Here is a 22069-nt window from a genome sequence, read left to right on the forward strand (position 1 = left end):
CCTTCATCAAAAAGAAATATTTTTATTTTCTGGATCTCAATAACTGCATTTGCCAGTTCCCTTAGAAGTGGAGTGACAGAACAGATCGTCAACATTGATTCCTGCCAATTTCACTACAAGAAGATCTTTAGGAGGGAATGCACATGAAAATTGGTGCCTATTGCATCTTTTGCCTCTCATAATAGGTTTAAAAGTACCTAAGGATGATGCAGTATGGCAGATGTTAATGACCTTAAAAGACATAGTGGAACTTGTTACATCTCCAGTTCATACAGAGGAGAGCATTTGCTTCCTTGACAGCAAGATATCTGAGTAACGACACAGATTTCTAGAAGCTTTTCCTCTTGAACAGCTCCTTCGGGAATTTGGTTCTTTGGCGGCTTTATGGACAATGAGATTTGAAGCCAATGATTTTCTTCTTCAAAAAAATTGTCAGACAAACAGGCTGTTTCAGGAACATACTACTTTCTCTTCGCAAATAAAAACCAACTCATGATTGCATTGCATCTCCATGAAGCAAATGTGATCAAGCTATCACTCTTTCACAAAAACATCACAGATCTTTTTAGATGTACTCAAGGAGGGCATAAAAGAGTTAATGCAGTGCAGCTATACAGAGGTCACGGTGGTACATGTTGCAAATAACGTGTGATTTTTGGGCACCAACTATCCTCTGTTCAATGAATCTCAGGTAAACCTTAGTTCTCTTTGTCCAGTCCATTTATAATAATGTGTAGATCTTTATGCAAGTATGGCTGCAAGATTATTAGAAAGTGATTTCTTCAAGTATATGTTTATTTCATTAGTGTAGTGTACATGGTTGACAAAAAAGTAAAATGTAATTATTTAAAAATAAAAATAATATTAAAAATAAAGTCTGCAACCAAATTTAAAGGTGCACATCATTTGATTGTCACTGTAATACATAACATTTTGTTATAATATTTGTCTTAGGTCAAGGATGAGTTCAGGAGGGTGAGTAAAACTAAAAAATAATGCAACAACCATATAATCAAGCATAGTTTCCCATATATATATATTTTGTTAATATAAAAGGTTGATAGTTCAATCAATCTCTACAGTATTTTGGAGGAAGTTAATCTGACACTTTGTAGAAGTTAGCCAAATCTGACAAATGATAACATGGAAATATTTTGTGTTATGTCCTCGTCCTTAGCGAACATGAAAATAATAATAATAGTAATAATAATAATAATAATGTCCAATGTAAAATCTGGATCCTGAAGCAATAACCAGTTGGGATCCAGTGCACTAGTGGATTATGGAGGTAACTTTGTGGGATGAGACACTGTGCTGGACTTTAGTGGCTAGTTAGAGTTTGGGAAAGACAGCAAAGTCCTGTGGAAGTAATAAAGATCAATTGGAGTCTGGATGGTGGGAGACTGTGATCCAGGAAATGTCTCACAGTCTCAGGCCAAGGCATTATTGATCCCACCTGCACTGACAGAATCAGATAAAAGGGCTTTCTGGCTTCAGCCACCAGGATTATATGAAAATGCAGAGAAAGGGTGTTAAGCGCTGAATCAAAGAATTGTATTCCCTCTCTTCAATAAGAACCCTATGAAAAGCTAATAAAAGGCACTTCAGGACAGAGATTTGTTATGTGTGTGTGTATATATATATATATATATATATATATATATATATATATATATATATACACACACACACACATACTGGTTGACAAATGTTTGGAATAATGTACAGCTCTTGCTGTTTCAGAAGAAGACTTTAATTCACCAAAGTGGCATTCAACTGATCATAAAGTATAGTCAGGACAAAAACCCAGCACCATCACTATTATCAAATGTAGACAGACCCCATTTCCAGCAGCCATCACTCCAACACCTTATCATTAATTAATCATGATAAATTGCTAGTTTGGTACTAGAAAATCACTTGCCGTTATATCAAACACAGCTGAAAAATATTTGGTTCGTTAAATGAAGCTTAACATAGTCATTGTTTTAGAGTTGCCACAGTATGCAATAGACTGGCATGTCTTAAGGCCAAAAATGGCAAAAAGGAAGCAGCTTTCTCTAGAAACTTGTCGGTCAATCATTGTTTTGAGGAATAAAGGCTCTACAATGCTTGAAATTGCCAAAAAAAAAACTGAAGATTTCATACAAAAGGTGTACACTACAGTCTTCAAATATTAAGGACAACTGGCTCTAACAAAGACAGAAAGAGATGTGGCAGACCAGATGTACAACTAGACAAGAGTATAGTACATCAGAGTCTCTAGTTTGAGAAATATATTCCTCACATGTGCACTAACAGCTTCATTGAATTCTACCCGCTCAACACCAGTTTCATGTACAACAGTAAAGAGAAGACTCAGGGGTGCAGGGCTTATTGGAAGAATTGCAAAGAAAAAGCCACTTTTGAAACAGAAAATCAAAAAGAAACTGTTAGATTGGGCAAAAATTCAGACAATGGACAACAGATAATTGGAAAAGAGTATTATGGATTTTAACCCCATTGAGCTTTTGTGGGATCAGCTAGACTGTAAGGTGCATGAGAAGTGCCCGACAAGACATCCACATCTATGGCAAGTGCTACAGGAAGTGTGGGGTTAAATGTCACCTGAGTATCTGGAAAAACTTACAGCTCGAATGCCAAGGATCAGCATGTGGAGGATTTTTTTACGAGAAATCTTTGAAGTAGTGTAAGAAGTTCAGATTTTTTCCCCCCAAATTGTAATAGCAATTTTTCATGTTATTAATGTTCTGACTCTACTTTGTGATCAGTTGAATGCCACTTTGGTGAATACAAGTACCAATATCATATATATATATATATATATATATATATATATATATATATATATATATATATATATATATATATATATATGGGTATTGAGATGGGTATTGAGATGGGTATTTATATATATAAAAATATAATACAGGTAGTGAATTGTTAAAAGTTGACAAAATTGCATTTTAGCAGATATACACATTTACATTTTTCTCGTCTGTTAAAACAGTACAAACATTTTGTTTACTTATCTTTTACTACACAGAGTCCTTCAAGATGTCCTGCCCAAACTTCCAGTTTCTATGGGAAAATATGTCAACACAGGACAGGACAGAAAATTGGGGCAAGTAAGATGTAATCATTACATTATTTAGCAAATGGTCTGCACACTGGAGTACTTTAAGATCAGATTTAAAAAGCCCTTTGAACAGGATTAATTAATTGACAAGCCCTCCCTTGATGCTGTGAGTTGATCTCTTTTGAGACTTTATTCATTTATTCTTTTTCTTTTTTACATTTAACACTCAGGACCCACTGATTGTTGATCTCACTCATGAGGTTTCTAGCCACGGATGAGTGAAGCTTGTCTTAAAAGCCTGGAAAGTGCTGCTTACCATGCAGATGGATTAGTTGAGACAGAAGCCTGTGGTCTGGATTTTCAGGTGGCTTCTTTATGGCTTGAATGACCATTGGGGTGAGAATGGCACATTCCTTAAGGCTACTTGAACTTCCACGGTGATCATTTTGACCGTTTTAAAATTTTGCAATGTAATAACTTTGTTGAAATAAAACCCATATAACCAGAGGACCATGACTTTTCTTAAATGTGTGTATATTTTATTCTAACTTTGTTATTTTTATTAAAATTTCAAAACAAAAAAGAGTTCTGAGTATTTCTACCTTGAATGGCCATAACGGTCATTTTGACTGCACGCATTTCAGCGTTTGCTATGTAAAGGAACAAAGGGCGCTGTTAACCACGGAGGTGCTGAGAAGTGACAATGAAAAGCTCAGTCTATCAGTGCAAAAGAAGGAAAGCACTGTCCACACAGCTGCTGCCATCACAGGTGGCCAAAAGGCTAAACAAGAGACAGTCACATACTACAACAGAACCAAGTTCTGAGTAGATGTGCTAGATCAAATGGCGAGGAAATACTATGTGAAAACACCCACATGTAGATGGCCAGTGGCTGTGTTTTATAATATCCTTGACCTGGATGCGATAAATGCTTCCACCCTGTTCAAGAAATGCACAAATGAGAGAATGTCACGGAGGAACTTCATAATGCGACTGGCAAATGAACTTCGCTACGGCCTTATGAGAGCAAAAGCCACACAGCTGACGGTGCGAGGACCAAGGCAGGAGCAGCTGATGATGGAGAGGGGAAGGCAGTGCCAAGTGTGGAGAAACTGCAAGAAAAACAAAACTAAGGACACTTGTGACAAATGTCAAAAGGTAGTGTGTGGGTGCTGCACATGGAAGGTAGCAGTCAGTGAATGATGTGCAGTGTTTGCCCCCAAAACAACCAGATGCCTTGTTCAAGTGAGCCCACTTTTAGGAGAATTAATTTATAATGATTTTACAGCATATTTCATTATAGATTTACTGCATGATATTATTGGTCACTGTAAAACAAATATTGCTTTCTAAATCAGTTAGTTTTCCCACAGTTTAGCGAATGTTCATATTCTTTATTAACCGTTTTGGCCATTTTGGGTTTGGCCTATATGTGTTTCCTACATGTCTTTTTACTAAGGTTTTTACTATGCATTGAAATACACATTGGCAATGTTTTTATAAGCTATTGTATCCTAAGATTTGTTTTTATTTTACAAAGAAAATAATAGAATATAAATAATAAAATTTGTATCTGTAATTAGCTACAATAGCAGGTTCTGTGGGTGTCGATGAACTAATACATTTTCACATTCATTAGAATAAAAATTTCGTGTCCTGGTGTTTATTATTAATATAACAGATTCATTTATTCATGGATTTCGATTCCAGTGGTGGCTGCAAAGGATTGTTTCCGATTCGTGTTGAACAAACATTTCCAAGGCTCCAGAGCGTTGTAAAGTCCAAAAGTCAACATGTTTTGAAAAAAAATAGATGTAATAATTTCCAAAATTCACAACATGTTTTTATCTAACGAAATATTCTGCGTTTAGACTTTCAAAAACATTTTCACTGTGGTGAAAAAACTTGCTGGACACAAAGCGAGGCACGCAACTTCTGGGGCAGTCTAGCAGCTAGGCGAGGAGGCTATTGCCATATGGTAATTATTTATGTTACGTATGGTAGTCAAATAAAAGAAAGCCTCCATCGCCATTTCAAGTCAAGTCAAGTCAAGTCAAGTGGTTTTTATTGTCGTTTCAACCATATACAATTAGTACAGTACACAGCAAAACGAGACAACGTTCCTCCAGGACCATGGTGCTACATAAAAACAACAAAGGACCAACATAGGACCACATGAGACTACACAATGAAATAAAATACCTATATAAACTACCTATATATACCTATATAAAGTGCACGTGCAAACATGTGCAAAAAGTACAGGACAGTACAACAAATTACTGACAATGAACAGGACAATAGACAGTGCAGCGCCGACCAGTACTCAGTAGTGCAAAAAGATGACAGTTTCTAAAAATGTAAACATAACATACTATGAGATAATGTTCTATGCACATAGCAGTTATTGAGGTAGCAGACAGTTATAAAGTGACAGTAATTAAAGTGCAACTCAGGACACGTGTGTGTCAAACCAGTCTCTGAGTACTGAGAAGTCTGATGGCTTGGGGAAGAAGCTGTTACACAGTCTGGCCGTGAGGGCCCGAATGCTTCGGTACCTCTTGCCAGACGGGAGGAGGGTAAAGAGTTTGTGTGAGGGGTGTGTGGGGTCGTCCACAATGCTGGTTGCTTTGCAGATACAGTGTTTTTTGTAAATGTCTTTGATGGAGGGAAGAGAGACCCCAATGATCTTCTCAGCTGTCCTCACTATCCTCTGCAGGGCTTTGCGGTCCGAAACGGTGCAAGTCCCAAACCAGGCAGTGATGCAGCTGCTCAGGATGCTCTCAATAGTCCCTCTATAGAATGTAGTGAGGATGGGGGTTGGGAGATGTGCTTTCCTCAGCCTTCGAAGAAAGTAGAGACGCTGCTGGGCTTTCTTGGTGATAGAGCTGGTGTTGAGGGACCAGGTGAGGTTCTCCGCCAGGTGAACACCAAGGAATTTGGTGCTCTTGACGATCTCCACAGAGGAGCCGTCGATGTTCAGCGGAGTGTGTTCACCTTGTGCTCTCTTAAAGTCAACAACCATCTCTTTTGTTTTGTCGACATTCAGGGACAGGTTGTTGGCTCTACACCAGTTCGTCAGCCGCTGCACCTCCTCTCTGTATGCTGACTCGTTGTTCTTGCTGATGAGACCCACCACGGTCGTGTCATCGGCGAACTTGATGATGTGATTCGAGCTGTGCATTGCTGCACAGTCGTGAGTCAGCAGAGTGAACAGCAGTGGACTGAGCACACAGCCCTGGGGAGCCCCAGTGCTCAGTGTGGTGGTGGTGGAGATGCTGTTCCCGATCCGGACTGACTGAGGTCTCCCAGTCAGGAAGTCCAGGATCCAGTTGCAGAGGGAGGTGTCCAGGCCCAGCAGGTTCAGCTTTCCAATCAGGTGCTGGGGAATGATTGTGTTGAATGCTGAGCTGAAATCTATGAACAGCATTCGAACGTATGAGTCCTTATTGTCTAGGTGGGTGAGGGCCAGATGGAGGGTTGTGGTGATGGCATCGTCCGTTGAACGGTTTGAACGATACGCAAACTGCAGTGGGTCTAGTGAGGGGGCAGCTGGGTCTTAATCTGCCTCATGACGAGCCTCTCGAAGCACTTCATGATGATGGGTGTAAGTGCGATGGGACGGTAGTCGTTGAGGCAGGACACTGAAGACTTCTTTGGCATGGGGATGATGGTGGTGGCCTTGAAGCACGTTGGAACAACGGCGCTGCTCAGAGAGATGTTGAAGATGTCGGTAAGAACATCTGCTAGCTGGTCTGCACATCCTCTGAGCACTCTGCCAGGAATGTTGTCTGGTCCAGCAGTCTTCCGTGGGTTGACTCTACGTAGAGTTTTCCTCACATCTGCCGTGGTAAGACAGAGCACCTGGTCGTTGGGAGGAGGGGTGGACTTCCTCGCCATCACGTCGTTCTGCACTTCAAACCGAGCGTAGAAGTCGTTCAGCGCATCTGGAAGGGAGGCATCTTTGTCACAGGCAACTGATGTTGTCCTGTAGTTGGTGATGGCCTGGATGCCCTGCCACATGCGCCGCGTGTCACCGCTGTCCTGGAAGTGACTGTGGATTCTCTGGGCGTGTGCGCGCTTTGCCTCTCTGATTGCCCGTGACAGTTTGGCCCTAGCTGTTCTTAGGGCTGCCTTATCGCCTGCTCTGAAGGCGGAGTCTCGGGACCTCAGCAGCGTGCGCACCTCCGCAGTCATCCACGGCTTCTGGTTGGAGCGTGTGGTGATGGTCTTGGAGAAAGTGACATCATCAATGCACTTGCTGATGTAGCTGGTCGCTGATGTAGCTGGTCTCTGATGCTGTGTATTCCTCCAAGTTGGTAGAATCGCCATATGTTGCAGCCTCCCTGAACATGTGCCAGTCAGTACACTCAAAACAGTCCTGAAGAGCAGAGATGGCTCCCGCTGGCCAGGTTTTCACCTGTTTCTGAAGCGGTTTTGTGCGTCTGACGAGCGGTCTGTATGCTGGAATTAACATAACAGAGATGTGGTCTGAGTAGCCGAGGTGGGGGCGGGGCTCCGCCCGGTACGCGCCTGGGATGTTTGTGTAAACAAGATCAAGCGCGTTCACCCCTCTCATTGCAAAGTCCACATACTGATGGAATTTAGGGAGCACTGTCTTGAGATTTGCATGGTTGAAATCTCCGGCGACAATAAACAGTCCGTCGGGGTGAGCGTTCTGCAGTTCGCTCATAGCCCCATACAGTTCACAGAGCGCTTCCTTAGCATTAGCGCTGGGGGGAATGTAAACTCCGGTTATGCAAACAGTGGTGAATTCCCGTGGTAGATAAAAAGGTCTGCATCTAACAGTCACAAGCTCCAACAGCGATGAACAGTAACTAGAGACTAGCATAGAGTTCTTGCACCATTCCGTGTTGATGTAAACACACAAGCCACCACCGCGAGTCTTACCGCAGAGAGCTGTATTTCTGTCGGCACGAAACGAGGCGAGCCCGTCTAGCTGAATGGCGGCATCCGGAACTCTGTCGCTGAGCCACGTCTCCATGAAAACAAAGACGCAGCAGTCTCTAAACTCATGCTGCGTAGCCTGCTGGAGTCGGATATAGTCCAGTTTATTGTCCAGGGAGCAAACATTTGAGAGCAGGATAGACGGGAGAGCCGGCCGGCTAGGGTTTGTTTTTAGCCTAGCATGGACCCCCGCCCTCTTTCGCGCTTCGCTCTCGCACACCGCTTACGACGTCCTCTCCCCCGGCCACCGGCATCAGGCGACGCCGAGGGCTGGAGGCCTGGTCTCCGCAGCAAGCCGAGTACGCGTAGCGCCTCCTGCAGGTCATCATGCAGCTTGGTTTTTGCATGAGTCTTATATTTCAGTAGTGTCTGGCGATGGTAGACACGAACACCGGTGGCTCCGATGTCCATGTGTTGCAAAAGTCTGGCTTTTTTAACAAAAATAGCACCATTGTGGATTCGGAGTGGCCGCTGCGTGCTACGGCGCCGCCATCTTGGAGCACTCTAGCAGGAATGCTCACTTCTATGGAATGAGATCTACTTTTTCATCATGTTATTGCAACAAGATCTACCATGTACAATAAAGGCTGTACATTATCACTGTAGTGACATTTTTCGATTCTCAATACCAGCTTCAAAACCACAACAATTAACACTAATATGTTAAATATAGAAGAATGGTTTGAAGTTCTTAATTATTCAAGACAAGTAAACAGTCAGTAATAAAATAACAATAAAAAATGGCAATGAATAAATGGATTACAAATAATATAACAAAAAAAAAAAATACAAATTAAGACAATTCAGTGCTTTTTAAACGGCTTTAATTAAAAAAATGTAACAGGAGTAGGCTATCAAGTATACAAGCAAATATTCAGAATGGAATGCAACATAAAACTACTACTGGTCTTAACTGTATGATTATAATGCATTAATACTTTTTAAAAGTTACCCAATGGCGAGGTCACGTGATGCCATGCGAGGAGTGGACATGTGGGCGACGAGCTCTGTGCACTTTGCTAGTCTTTTAATTATTTTCGTGATATAATCCGGTGAGATTCGATACTCCTAGTTACATATTTTTTCGGTGCGGTAAACATGGCAAAGAAGTAAAAATCCTCAGGTTTTGGAGACATTAAAAGACACTTACTTGTTCAAGCTGAAACCTCTGATGGGCCTGTAGACCGGGGACTCGATTTGGAGGGCATGGCGGGAGAGATTCAGCGTCAACAGTCCAACATGTCTGTGATGCTAACGAAGGTTGTTGCTGACATGGAGGATCTTGCTGTAATATGTTGTTCGATTACGGCGATGGAAACAAAATTCTCATGGAAAGCATTTTGTAAAAACTGGAAGATCTCGAAAATAGGAGCCGAAGAAATAATGTATGAATTGTTGGAATTTCTAAGCTGGAAAAAGGCAAAAATATGGTGACATTCCTAGACGAGCTCTTCCCAAGTCTGCTCGACATAGGCCATAAGCTGGAAATTGAGCAAGCTCACAGAGTCCCGGCTCACAGAAACAAGCCCTGATCAATTCTAGCCAAATTTTTTAGATCATCCGATAAAGGTCTCATGTCACGTGAGGCGAGGAGCAAAGGAAAGCTTTCTTGGAAGAATCACAATATTTTCTTGTTCCAGGATTTTGCGAATTCTCAAGAGAGAATGCGATTGGTTCAAGGATTGTAAGAAACTCTTGCATCAACGGAAGATTGCTTTTACACTGATGTTTCCGGCCAAACTGAGAATAGATACAAGTGTAGCCCAGTGAGTCTAAAGACACTAATTTACTGTTTGAAAGTAATATGTTTATTTACATTATAATGTGTGTATTTTATTTATTATGTGCCTTTACAGTGTTTTCATGCGTATAAATATAGTTATATATTTATGTATAATATTGTTTAATGTCTTATTGACGTACTCACGTCTCACGCAATTGGAAAAAGGAGGGCGTGGCTGAGAGAGAGAGGAGAAAGCAGAAACGAGTCGGAGAACAAGAGGATTGTAGAGGCTGAATAAAAGGATTTTCACACGATAATCCTGTATATACCGAGTGAATCAGTCATTAGTATTTGTATTTTGCTAATAAGGACTTTATTTAGCAAGTATTGGTGATATTTGTCATAGATTTCACTCAGCACGTTCACTCCATGCGCTCGTGTGGTGATAAGCACGAGCGACGAGCCGGATCACATTCATCGTAGAGGAGGCGAATCAGATAGCGCTCGGGCGACCAGGAAACCCGGAGTTCCTCTGGCAGGTAGACGTCAAAACAGATAGCGCTCGGGGTGACCGGAAAAGCCTCGAGTTCCTCTGTTGCATCAGGGAGAGAAAGACAGAGCTCGTGCAAGTCGAAGCCACGACATCATCATATCACGGGACACGTCGCGTTCTGGAAAACACCAGGCCTGCAACGTTGGGTGGGTGTGTGTGTGTGTGAGAGCGTGAATGTGGGCCCACTTAAGTGAGTTTTGTTATTGAATTTAAGTTGCTGAATATTTCATTTGGTTTAATACAACTGGAGGATTGTGTTATTGAGTTATACATACATACAAACTCAGGGTGTTTAACACTTGTGAAGATAAGTGTTTGGTTTATTTTTTGAAATTGTAAATCCTTTAACAGGATGTAATTTGACATTTTATTTTATTTCAAAAGAGTGTATTTTCACATTTTATTACTTTTCACATTTTCTTAATTCATTGAGTTATTCAAATATATAAAAAGACTCATAAAGACCAGTATTGGATTCAATAGTCTTTATTGCTGCTGAAGGGAATGGCAAATACATGTGATTATTATAGGTAATCATAACTGTGAAACAAATATTTACCCAGGCCCCAGCTTTAACATAGCAGGTATTATCACTGGGGTTACATAAATTGGAGGCACTGCTGGGATCCATTTCCTTATTACTGCAGCAGCATTAGTAATTGAGAAAAAGAAAATCAGGTTTGAAGTTTTCTAGTAAAAAGTAACAGTTTAGCTCTAGCTATGGCTTGTTTGCAGACCCCTTTCTCAGTCCCTGACTTGAAAAGTTGGTGTCGAGGTGAAGGCATTGATCCAGATTATGCCATCATTGTGAGTAGAATTCCAGAAGAGACAGATGTTTCTAAAATTGAAGACACTATGCATTCTATCAAAGCCCTTGGAAGAGTCAGGGTAAGAGGACGGATGTATAGCCAGGAATCTCAGTCTCTGATAGTGCTATGTGAATGTCGTGAGAAGGTGCATGGAAAGAGACTCCCTCTTGATGTATTGCCTGTGGATGGATCAGATCCATGGATCCTGAGTGCTGACAGAATGGAGAGTAATGTTTTAGATGGTGAAAGGGAAAGTTTTGTAGCACCTGATGAATCAGAGCTAAGAGAAGAACATCAAGAGTCAAGTTTACCTAACTTGTTAAATGCTTCTACGCCTGAGTCTATCATCAGGGCGGTGGGTGAATTGCTTGCTAAAACCACCAAAATCTCAAGTGATAGCAGTTCCTTCAGACGGCTGAGGACATTTTCGGGTATCACTCCCATTCCAGCTGGAGAAGATAATTTAGAGAATTGGATGGAACAAGCAATGCTCATGGTTGAGGAAAGTGATCGTTCGAAAAAGAAAAGAAGTTAAGGATTATGGAGAGTTTGCGTGGACCTGCCTTGGAGATTATCCAAGCGGTAAGGTTTACCAATGCTGAAGCATCTCCAAAAGAGTACTTAACAGCCATAGAGAGTGCTTTTGGAAGCTCAGAGTCTGGTGAAGATCTGTATTTCAAGTTCAGAGCAGTACGGCAACGCCAAGGAGAATGCTTGTCGAATTTTCTGAGAAGACTTGAGAAAATCTTGATCAGAGTTGTACAAAGAGGAGGGTTACCTGCCCAGTCTGCTGGAAAAGCACGTCTGGAGCAACTCCTCAGAGGAGCAACCCAGTCTGACATCATGCTGCTTCAGTTACGGCTAAGGGAACGAAAGAGTAACCCACCTGATTTCCTAGATCTGCTACATGAGATTCGGAAGAGGAGGTACGAGAAACTGAAAGACGAAAGTCTAATCCAACAGTTCGTCAAGTGCAAGTTGGAAGCGAGAGTATCAAAGATCCATTCTTTCAAGAGCTTGCAACTGATATCAAAGACTTACAAACTATGGTGGCAGAGTTAACCGTTAAGTCAAAGGATGACGCGATTTCTGAAAAGAAACCGAAAAGCCAGCCAGCATTAGAGTTTATGGATGAAAGTTGTGAAGTACAAGCTCTGAAGAAAGAAGTGAGAAAACTCAGACAGCAAGTGAAAGTGATGGCTGTACAACCAACATCTAACGTGGAGAAAGACACTTGTTCAGAGAGAAACCAAGCATGTCCAGTGAAGTTCACCCGATCAAAAGTATCCGGATCTTCAAAAAGCTCAGAAGATTACTTCTGCTACAGGTGTGGAGGTGACGGACACATTGCTTCGAAGTGCAAAGCTCCTGTAAATGAGAAGAAAGTGATTCAGAAGCTCATTCAATCTCTGCGAAAAGCTAAAGGAATACAGAGGAATGAAGAGGCTCCCGAAGAGGAACATAACTGTTCTGTGAAGAGAAGCGCGGTTCAAGTCAAACCAACCATCAGTATCCCTGAAGGACTAGTGGGACCATCTTCCGTTATTCCTGTGAAGGTAAATGGAACACCTTGTCAAGCTTTGCTTGACAGTGGATCTGTGGTAACCATAATCTTTGAAGAATGGTATAACCAATACCTAGCTGATACTCCAATTCACCCCATTTCTGGACTAGCTGTTTGGGGCTTGAGTGATTCCAGTTTCCCATATCGTGGCTATGTGGAAGTAGAGCTGCAATTTCCTGAGAAGTTAACAGGAGTGCAACAATCCATCAGTGTATTGGCTTTAGTGTGTCCAGAGCCTCATGGACCCAAACAGGTTCCATTACTCATCGGTACCAATGCCAGTATGTTCCAACGTTTAGCCCAGCTTTGTAAAGAGTCTGCTGGAGTAGACATTGTTCGCACAATGCCAGTAAATCTTCAGAAGTCAAAGACGTTCAAAATGGAAGCCAGAGAACAGATAAATGCAGAAGATGCTGTGGCTGAAATTCAATGGTCAGGTCCAGGTCCACTCAGTATTCCACCAAGGAGTGAGTGTCAAGTTACATGCAAAGTCAAGGTGATGCAATCCATTGACAAGAGCATCTTAGTTGTTGATCAACCGTCAACTTCTAGTAGTCCTGCTGAGATTCTAGTAAAGCCTACTATCATTCCTTCATCAGCGATCCAAGTGAACCGATTTCCTGTGCTACTGAGAAATGTATCACAGAAAGAAGTTTGTATTCCTGTTGGTTCAGTGGTGGCGCACGGATATACCACTGAAGTTGCTACTACTGTAGAAAAAGACCATTCAGCAAAATCATCACCTGTAGATCCATGCTTGTTTAATTTTGGAGATTCGCCGATTCCAAAATATTGGAAGGATAGGCTATCCCAAAAACTGGCAGAAAGAACTAATGTCTTTTCACACCATGAATGGGATGTGGGATCTGCTAAAGGAGTGGAACATCATATTCGCTTGAGTGACAACACCCCCTTTCGAGAGAGATCCCGTAGGCTTGCACCTGCTGACATTGATGACATACGCCGTCATCTTCATGAGTTGTTGGCCGCTGGGATCATCAAAGAGTCAAGGAGTTCATATGCTTCCCCCATTGTTGTGGCCCGGAAGAAGAACGGAACAGTGCGTATGTGTATTGACTATAGAACCCTAAACACAAGAACCATCCCAGATCAATACACAGTGCCGAGGATTGACGAAGCTTTAGATTGTCTTACTGGCAGCAGATGGTTCTCCGTTTTAGACCTACGGAGCGGGTATTATCAGATCCAGATGGCTGATGAAGACAAGGACAAGACCGCTTTCATATGCCCGCTTGGGTTCTATCAGTTTGAGAGGATGCCGCAAGGAATCTCTGGAGCCCCTGCTACGTTCCAGAGATTAATGGAGAAGGCCGTAGGGGACATGAATCTGCTGGAAGTACTTGTGTACTTGGACGATCTCATAGTGTTCGGCAAAACACTAGAGGAACATGAAGAACGTCTGCTAAAAGTCCTAGATAGACTTGAAGAAAGTGGATTAAAAGTTTCACTTGACAAGTGTCAGTTCTGTCAACCTCGGGTAAAATATGTGGGACATATAATTTCTGAGAAGGGTATTGCCACTGATCCAGCAAAGGTTGAAGCTGTGACCAATTGGAAGCAACCCACTGATTTGAAATCCCTCAGATCATTCCTGGGATTCTGTGGGTACTACAGGCGCTTCATAGCTGAATTACTCCGCTATAGTCAGACCCCTTACTGAGCTTACCAAGGGATATCCGCCTACTCAGCATGACAAGAGAGCAGTAAAGAACAAAGGGATGTACTACAAGGAGTCTGAAGCTTTTGGGGGCAGGTGGAAGGAAGAATGTACGGAGGCATTCCAGAAGATCATCCATTGTCTTACTAACGCCCCTGTGTTGGCATTTGCTGATTCAACCAGGCCCTACATTCTGCATGTAGACGCCAGCCTGAATGGTTTGGGAGCAGTTTTAAACCAGGAGTGCCCAGAAGGCTTAAGGCCAGTAGCATTTGCCAGCCGCAAGTTGAAGGCATCTGAACAGCGTTACCCTGTCCACCAACTTGAGTTTTTAGCACTCAAGTGGGCAGTGGTAGACAAGTTTCATGACTACTTGTATGGTGCACGATTTACAGTAAGAACAGACAACAACCCACTTACTTACATACTTACCACTGCAAAGCTCAATGCAGCTGGTCACCGTGGTTGGCTGCGCTATCCACATACAACTTCAACATACAGTATAAACCTGGTAAAAGCAACATTGATGCTGATGCACTGTCGCGTAACTTTTCTCCCACTACAGAAGAACTAGATTGGCATGAAATATCACCTTCTGGTATCCAGGCCCTGTGCAAAACAATGAACACTCAAAAGTGTGTAGAGCAGTTGGGGGTGTCCCCTGAAGTCATACCTGAATGCTATGCATTTCCCACCAGACTAGACGTTGGTTCCCTTGAGCATTTGAGTTCCCATGACTTAATAAAAGCTCAGGAAGAAGACCCTGCTATTTCTCCAGTGAGACATGCTGTGACAAAAGGGCAGTTGTTTTCATTATCCAGGGACAAAGATCCTGAAGTACACCTACTACAGAAAGAGGGATCCAAACTTGTAGTAAGAAGAGGACTATTATTTAGGGTGGTACAGAGACAACAACATGAAGAGTGTTTTCAGCTTGTTTTACCACAGAAGTATCGGTCCATGGTCTTACAGTCCCTGCATGATGAAACTGGACATCTAGGAGTAGATAAGACCACTGCTTTAATAAAAGATCGTTTCTATTGGCCAAAGATGTCAAATGAAATTGACCAATATGTAAAGAACTGCGGAAAGTGTATTCTTCAGCAAGACACAACCCCAAAGAGCCGCACCATTGAAGCAGATCACCAGCAATGGTCCCATGGATCTTGTTTGTATCGATTTCTTGTCCCTGGAGCCTGATTCAAAAGGAGTGTTCAACATCCTTGTAGTCACTGATCACTACACTAGGTACGCTCAAGCTTTTCCGACGAAAGACCAAAAAGCTCTCACGGTTGCCAAAGTGTTATGTGAAAGGTATTTTGTTCATTACGGATTACCAGCACGTATACATTCGGATCAGGGGCGTGACTTTGAAAGCAAGTTAATCCATGAGTTGCTGAAGATGTTGGGGATTCAGAAGTCAAGAACGACTCCATATCATCCTCAGGGGATCCGCAGCCAGAACGATTCAACAGAACGTTGCTGTCGATGCTTGGGACTCTTGACAAGTCTCAGAAGCAAAAGTGGAGTCAGCATGTCAGTCAACTAGTACATGCTTATAATTGTACAAGAAACGACGCAACTGGATATTCCCCTATGTCCTCATGTTTGGACGAGAAGCAAGACTCCCAATTGATCTCTGTTTCTCTGTCTCATCTGAAGGTGAAGCAGACAATTACCAGCAATATGTATCTAAGCTAAGAACAGATCTAAAAGGGCCTACCAAGTAGCTTCAGATGCTGCAGACAAAAGCCACCAGAAGAACAAAAGACTCCATGATAAAAGAGTTCGAGATCAAATACTTGAAGAAGGAGATCGAGTTCTAATGAGAAATCTAGGAGTTGCAGGAAAGAACAAACTGGGAAACAAATGGAGTTCCTTACCATATGTGGTTGTCAGTAAGATGCCAAACTTACCTGTCTACCGTGTAAAACCTGAGAAAGGTAAGGGAACTGTCAAGACATTGCATAGAAATCATCTTCTGCCTATCGGATACCTGGTGAGAATGCCAAAGGAGACCGAGGAAAATAAAGTACCTCAGAGACCAGCGACAAGGTCCCAGGCTCTTCAACGACCTCCTCTCCATGAAGCAGGAACAGCCGATGTACCTGTGGAAGGAAGTTATGAAGAGGATGAGTTATCTTCAGATTGCGAGGATGTGGATGTAGCATACATACCTCTAGAAACCATGGAAGAACTTCGAAGACTACCAGAATCCCAGAATCTGAGATCTGTTCTACAGGAAAGAAGAGTGTCTGTTCCTGTAGAGAGTGAACCATCCAGGAGCTGTGACAACAGTGAGAGGAAAGTAATACACTCGGTTGAAAATTCTGAGCCCAAGAGGATGGGTGATATTCTGGAAAGGGAAAGACATGATAATGAGACAATGCAAGAAGTTGAAAGACCTAACTCTCCAGTGGTAGAAGGGATAACTTACCTTTTCCTGAAGAACCTGACGGTGAAATGAATCTCAATGGTCTGGAGCCTGCTAGAGAAATTAGGTCTAAAAGAGAAATAAAGCCTGTAGTTAAACTCAGTTATGATGAGTTAGGTAAATCTACAAACCGCCCGATATATACCATTACCCATGGTATGCCAGTCCACTGCAGTTTTGTTTCAGAGGGTAGGAGAAGTAATTGTAACACTGTTTGGTGCCACCCTCTGGCTACTTGCCGTAAATGCAGTAGAGTACCTGAAAGAAAAATAATTAAACACCTGTAAAGACCCAAAAGTTTGATGGGACCTCAAACATTTAGAAGGGGGAGGGTGTAGCCCAGTGAGTCTAAAGACACTAATTTACTGTTTGAAAGTAATATGTTTATTTACATTATAATGTGTGTATTTTATTTATTATGTGCCTTTACAGTGTTTTCATGCGTATAAATATAGTTATATATTTATGTATAATATTGTTTAATGTCTTATTGACGTACTCACGTCTCACGCAATTGGAAAAAGGAGGGGCGTGGCTGAGAGAGAGAGGAGAAAGCAGAAACGAGTCGGAGAACAAGAGGATTGTAGAGGCTGAATAAAAGGATTTTTCACACGATAATCCTGTATATACCGAGTGAATCAGTCATTAGTATTTGTATTTTGCTAATAAGGACTTTATTTAGCAAGTATTGGTGATATTTGTCATAGATTTCACTCAGCACGTTCACTCCATGCGCTCGAGTGGTGATAAGCACGAGCGACGAGCCGGATCACATTCATCGTAGAGGAGGCGAATCAGATAGCGCTCCGGCGACCAGGAAACCCGGAGTTCCTCTGGTAACATAGACGTCAAAACAGATAGCGCTCGGGGTGACCGGAAAAGCCTCGAGTTCCTCTGTTGCATCGCAGGAGAGAAAGACAGATGCTCGTGCAAGCCGAAGCCACGACATCATCATATCACGGGACACGTCGCGTTCTGGAAAACACCAGGCCTGCAACGTTGGGTGGGTGTGTGTGTGTGTGAGAGCGTGAATGTGGGCCCACTTAAGTGAGTTTTGTTATTGAATTTAAGTTGCTGAATATTTCATTTGGTTTAATACAACTGGAGGATTGTGTTATTGAGTTATACATACATACAAACTCAGGGTGTTTAACACTTGTGAAGATAAGTGTTTGGTTTATTTTTTGAAATTGTAAATCCTTTAACAGGATGTAATTTGACATTTTATTTTATTTCAAAAGAGTGTATTTTCACATTTTATTACTTTTCACATTTTCTTAATTCATTGAGTTATTCAAATATATAAAAAGACTCATAAAGACCAGTATTGGATTCAATAGTCTTTATTGCTGCTGAAGGGAATGGCAAATACATGTGATTATTATAGGTAATCATAACTGTGAAACAAATATTTACCCAGGCCCCAGCTTTAACATAGCAGGTATTATCACTGGGGTTACACAAGGATGGCTGCAAATATTTACGTTTGCCAAACAAGCACTACCCTTCATAAATATGAGTAAGCCATTTGGTGTTTCTCATGTGAGTGGATTGACTACCTGAACATACACTTGTATACACTTGGAAGCTGGGTATCATTTTTGTTTCTGTTTGTGTTAGTTCCGCCTTGCGGCTGGAGTTTGTTTGTGGAATAAAATTTCTTTAAAATTGCTTTTGCACTAGGGTTCCCGGCCAGATTGAGAGTGGATGATGGGGATAGACGCAAAATATCTACATGCCCACACAAAGGATGTCTTTTTAATGTTGTCAAAAATACCGGTACGCTGTTACCAAGTCGGTACTTAAACCCAAAAATTTTACAATTCCAGAATTTCTGAAGGTACCAGAGTACCGAGTACCAGGTCTACCCGGTTCCCAATCAGAGTCGGGAACTTTCGAACACTCACAACAAGCAAAAGATGACAAGTATAGTAACTGCTGCTGCGGAGTCTAAAATTAATCTTGTCGAAAAGAAAAGTGGAAAAAGCCAGGTTTGGAAATTCTTTGGATTTGAAGCTGATGAAAAGGGAAACATCATAGATCAGCAAAAACCTATTTGCAAACGCTGCTTTCACAATTTTCTGACGAAAGGAGGAAACACATCAAACTTAATAAAGCACCTGAAAGACATAAGGCATTTTATCATTTGCATTAGGGCTGAAAAGTTTAGTCGACATTATTGACAACATTGAAAATAAAAAATAGTCGAGAAAATGTTTCGTTGTCTAATAGTCGTTTCATCTCATTTAATGTAACATGAAATCACATTAAACTGTAATGATGAAGCGTGAGCACAGCACTGCAGTTCATGCCTGATGGAGGAAAAGACTTACACAGATCAAACTCCAGATGCACTCTAAGCTTTCACAGCTTCATCTTATGTAGATCCCAAAGTATTAGGGAATTATAACTCTCGTTGTGGAATAAGCGGAGCCGGAGCTCTTTAAAGGAAACATGCGTTACATCTTAAATGCATTTATATTTAATGTGTTATAGCTTTATTAAAGTTCAAATAATACAGAAGCAGCTTATGTTAATAACTATAAACTCAGAAACTGGCATTTCTCTGTGTGGTCGGTGCCTCTTCTATGAGTTGCGCGAATGTCCCTATCTAAGGGGGAGAGATTGAAACTGCACTGAGAGAGACTCTGCCTCTGGGACGCTCATCCCTCGAGCACGGACGCTTAATGCAGCTAGATTAGAACGCGATGGCTCGTGATTTATTTAATCATAATATATTTCACTGTGCCTTTATTATCGTGAAGAAAATTGGCAATATGCAGCTTTAGTAATATGAGAGCACTTTGCGCATTAGTTTGGAAATTGTTTTTTATTCATTCTATTGTATGCTTGTTTATTTAGTTTTTTTAAATACTTGGTAAAAACTTGAAGTAAAAGTTGAAGCATATCTTATATAAGTGTTAAAAAATACTTTAAGCATACATTGTACAGTTTTGATATAATTCAAAAATAATATATTTAACTTAAAGTGTTGCTCAATGGTATATTTTAGTTCTTATTTCAGCTGTTAATTTGTTAACTTTGTTAATAAAAGAGTGTTGTTTAGTAACCCGTTTTTGTGTTTTGCTTTGTTATCGAAAATGGTATAGAGTACCGTGAAATTTCACTGGTATTGGTACCGACTACTGAAATTTTGGTACCGTGATCACACTATGTCTTTTATAAAGTTGATGGACTGAGTAAGTCATGGTGTGTTTTTTCATTTGGCCTCCAATTGAATTTGACTCTTGACCATCCGAGGAACCTGGATGCATATTTTGTTTCTTTTTGTGCTGGTTCCGCCTAGTGTCTGGAGTTTTTTTTGCGGAATAACGCTGCTTTGGGACAGTTGTGGATGAATTTGTTCGTTCCTTGTCCTTATGCCTCTTGTTGGCTGGAGATTGTTTTGTGGATTATTTTTGCGGGACATTGGAATGATTACATAATCAGCCAGCTCACTGAATACTTGTTTGTCTGTGTAAGGAAACTGAATGGCTTTATATAGGTTGAAATTTGTTTTGTGGAGGAACACACCTTCGAGACAGTTCTGTGAATAAATCTACACATTCTTTGTGTCTATTGGCTAAAGTATGTCTAAAGTATTTTCTGTTATGTAATTCTGCCTCACAAAATTTGCCAGAAGCACCAGACTTGAGCAGTCCAATGGCAAAGTTGTCACGGGGGCTCTCATAGGCGTACATGGACCTTTTGAGTTTAGAGGGATTAACACCGGTTAGCGCTGTTTTCTGTTTGTTTGGTTTGGGAGGGAGGGAGTTCGGGGTTTGATTGCTGCACTGATGTTGGAATGTGGTCTGTCTGTATAATCTTGTTTTTGACACACAGTTTATTTTCTCTATTATAGCAAAATATTAAATGTTATTATGAGAGGGTTATCTTTCTCCATGTGGAATGTGAATGGGTTGGAGCACTCCATAAAAAGAAGGAAGGTTATTTATTTTCTTAAGGGTAAGAAATGTGATATAGGGTTTCTTCAAGAAACACATCTTTCCTCGCAGGAAGCTGAAAAATTTGGAAAGATATGGGGTGGGCATGTTTTCTTTAGCGCTGGCTCAAGTAAGAGTAGGGGAGTCATTAAATTTATATGTAAACATCTACAATTCAAATCTCGCAAACAGATTAAAGATAATTTAGTGAGAATCATTATTGTTTTAGCAGAAATTCAGGGGCAAAGATTGGTTTTGGCTAATATTTACGTGCCTAATGTTGATGATGAGGGCTTGTTTATTTATCTGGAAGAGATGTTGCAATCTGCTGGCACCCCTCATGATATAATATTGGGAGGAGACTTACATTTTTTGATGGACTCAGTCTTTGATCATAGTGAAGCAAAAGTGTTTAAGCCCCCTAGGGCAGCATTAACGCTTTACAGGATGTGTAAAAATCTTGGTCTTGTATATTTGGCGACTTTTTAACCAATCTGGTAGGACTGTATATTTTTTTCATCAGTCCATAAGATTTATTCTACAAAAGATTTTCTTTTATATCCAAGTCCCTCATTTCATCTGTTGTCAATTGCTCAATTGGAAACATCTTAGTCTCAGATCACGCCCTGGTGAGTTTAGAGATGTTGTCACTTATGGAGAAAAATAAATCATATAGTTGTCACTTTAATGTATCCCTTACATTAAGACCTGAAGCACAGAATGCCATCTGATGGCAGAGTATACTTAGATATTAGAACATTTGTGGAACCATTAGAACTCCCTAAACTGACAAAAATTCTCTTTATTCTGAGATAACCTTGGTGGAGCTTGACGAGGTAATTACTACCTACTTACCTACAGGCAAGGCTCTGGGGCCAAATGGTTTTGCTGTTGATTTTTTTTTATCTTATGCTACAGAACTGGCTCCACTTTTGTTAGAAGTTTATACTGAATCATTAAAGAATGGAAAGATTCCTCCAACCATGACACAAGCTGGATCAGTCTGAGTCTTAAAAAGGACAAAGATCCAAGTGAGTGTAAAAGATACCGTCCAATTTCCCTGATCCAGCTAGATGTAAAATCTTTGGCTAACCGATTAAGTAAAGTTATGGCACCTCTTATACATATAGATCAGGTGGAGTTTATTCGGCCGTAGTTCTTCTGATTACATTAGGTATTTCATCAATATTATGTGGTCAGTATAGGATGATCAGTCTCCAGTCGCTGCCATCTCACTTTATTCCAAAAAGGCATTTGATATGGTAGAATGGGATTATATTTTTAAGATTTTGGAAATGTATGGGTTCTGGAGAACAT

The sequence above is a fragment of the Xyrauchen texanus genome, chromosome 26 (genome assembly GCF_025860055.1).
Source record: "Xyrauchen texanus isolate HMW12.3.18 chromosome 26, RBS_HiC_50CHRs, whole genome shotgun sequence".
Classification (NCBI taxonomy): domain Eukaryota; kingdom Metazoa; phylum Chordata; class Actinopteri; order Cypriniformes; family Catostomidae; genus Xyrauchen; species Xyrauchen texanus.